A 2,648-nucleotide genomic window follows, 5' to 3' on the forward strand; every position below is an offset into this window, starting at 1 on the left:
AATTGATAGTTATGAGGAGATTGAGTGTCACAGGTGTTGATAATGTAAGTGTGAGTTTTCTTTGTTTTTTCTTTATTAATCTCTAAATTGCATTCACAGCCCTGTTTGTTTTCTTGTTTTTTAGCTTTAATGAGAACATGTTTTCTTCTTTTCTTGTGTACACTGCAGACTGTTCATCTCAGTAGAAACTCATTATTTTATAGACTAGGGTTTGCAAATGACAGTGTTAATGTCTTTATCACAACTGAGTTCTTAACAAAGATTATGTCATTCTGACTTGTCAGAATTCATGACATGGAAGTCATGTCTCAGCTTCTGCAGATGTCTTATCTGTCTGAATGATTCTCAAGTGAACTCATTCATCTTATCAGAATATTCTTGTCACTGAATCTTGAATCAGAGCTCACAATCTTGCTTCTCTAAGTCAATAATCTCTTTGATCTGATATTCTCTTTCACTCTCTAGTACTTCACAGACAGAGTGATGAGTCACAGAATTCTCTCCTGAGAATTCCTTGTATTTGTGAAGCAAAGAGACATGAAAAACATTATACATCTGAAACTCAGGTGACAGTTTCAATCTGTAGAACTGTAAGCTAACTTTCTTCACAATCTTGTAAGACTCTGTCTGTAAGAGATTCAGCTTCTTGCTAGATCTCTGTATGATGATGTTTTCTAGACTCAGTCAGACTCTATTATCTTTCTTGAAACTCTTTGTAATATACTTGAAGTCATAGTATCTCTTCTGATACTCTTGAGCCTTTCTCAAGGATTCACAGGCTTTCTCCCAGATCTTCTGAATTCTCTCAGCCTGTTCACAGGCATTATCACACTCTATAGTGTACTCTCACAGGTTTATCAAGATCATTCACGGATGAGTCTCAGTGAGCATCTTAAAGAGGGTTTTACCTGTGCTGACATGCTTTGAGTTATTGTATACAAACTCTGTGAGTGATAATCAATGCACTCAGTTATTCTGATTATAATTGATAAAGCACTGCAGATACTGTTTCAATATACTCATCAGATGTTCTGTCTGATCATCTGTCTGTTAATGAAAAGTCATACTTAGATCTCATAAGATCTTCAGTATAGTCATCAGATCAGATCAGAACTCTTCTGTGAAGATTGATTCTCTGTCTGAGATAATGTTCATAGACAACTCATGCAACCAGACCACATCACAGATGAAGATATGAGTCAAATCCTTTGACTTCAAGTCCTTGTAAGTGGATATAAAGTGTGTCATCTTGATGAAGTGATTCACTATCACCAGCACACTGTCAAAGCAGGCATTATATATGTCCTTGCTTTCAGAGAGGCTCACAAGGGCATTCATTCCTAGCTGTTCTCAAGGTTCTTACAGAATGAGTAGAGAAGTAAGTTCTTCATATGACCTGAATCACACTACCCACAAACTCTGATAAACAGCATAAGAATTCACTATCTTCTTCACAAGTTCTTACATCTTCAGTCAGAAGTATTTTCTTGTGAGCAGCTCATGAGTTCTAGTATCTGCAAAATGACCTGCTAAAGAAGAGTCATGATACCTTTTGATGAGTTCTATGTATAGAAACTTATTCACAGGCATATAAATCCAGCCCTCTCTTTACAAGAGATCATTTAAGTCTCTTCAATCCTTTGTTTCTGCAGAGTTGATCCCTGCTGTAAGCAGTTTCTGAATATACTGAGCATATTCATTCTTCAGTTGCAGTTCAGACAATCTGAATAGAAGATCTTATGAAGACTTATGCTCTGTTTCTTCTTGTATCAGGTCTTCTGCAGTGCTTCTCAAAGCCTGCAAACTCTTCAGGTTATAGGTACCCTCTTCAAGAATTCTTGCAGAGATTCTCAGAGTGTTGACTCTCAGTGTTGTAGAGAGTAGTTGTACAGGCTTCTCTTCTTTCTCTTTCCTCTTCTCTTATAAGGGATTGAGAGACTCTTCAGTCAATCTCTTCACAACACTCAGTCTGAGCATTCTATGAAGCTTTTCTGTCTTCTCTAGCCTCTCTGTGTCTGTTATCCTGGCCTTCTTAATATAGTCTGATCTGTGAGAGGATTCATTCACTGAGTTCTTAGTTCCCTTGATATGTTCTATCTTGAACCAGAACTCACTCAGTCTCTGAGCTCAGTAAACCTGCTGCTGTGAGAGTTTCTTGATTGAAGCAAACTGTTATAAGCTGTCATAATCAGTTCTAACAGTAATCACTGTTATAAGGTTCTTGAAGTAGTGATATCAGTGATGAAAGAATTTCACTATTATAAGAAGCTTCTGATCATGAATGTCATAGTTAATCTCTGTGAGTTGCATCTTCTGTGAGAAAAAGGCCACTGAAACTCAGTTCTCATTTGACTGTAGTTATGAGACTATTTCTGAAATTGCAAAGAAGGAGGCATCTGTCTTCAATCTAGTTAAGAGCAAGAGATTAAAGTGAAACAACATGACTGTGTCTGTGAATATCTGTTTCAATCTTGTAAAGGCCCTGTGAGCTTCTAGAATAAGAAAGTCCTTGCAGTTCTTTCTTCTCAACAATCTTTTCATCCTCTATTCATGGGATGACTTCTTCTTATTTTCACTCTTCAGTATGTCTGTAAGAGTCAAGAAGATTCTTGTGAATGCAAAGATAAACTGTCTATAGAAATTCACAA

This window comes from Blastomyces dermatitidis (genome assembly GCF_000003525.1).
Source record: "Blastomyces dermatitidis ER-3 genomic scaffold supercont1.6, whole genome shotgun sequence".
In the NCBI taxonomy this organism is placed as follows: domain Eukaryota; kingdom Fungi; phylum Ascomycota; class Eurotiomycetes; order Onygenales; family Ajellomycetaceae; genus Blastomyces; species Blastomyces dermatitidis.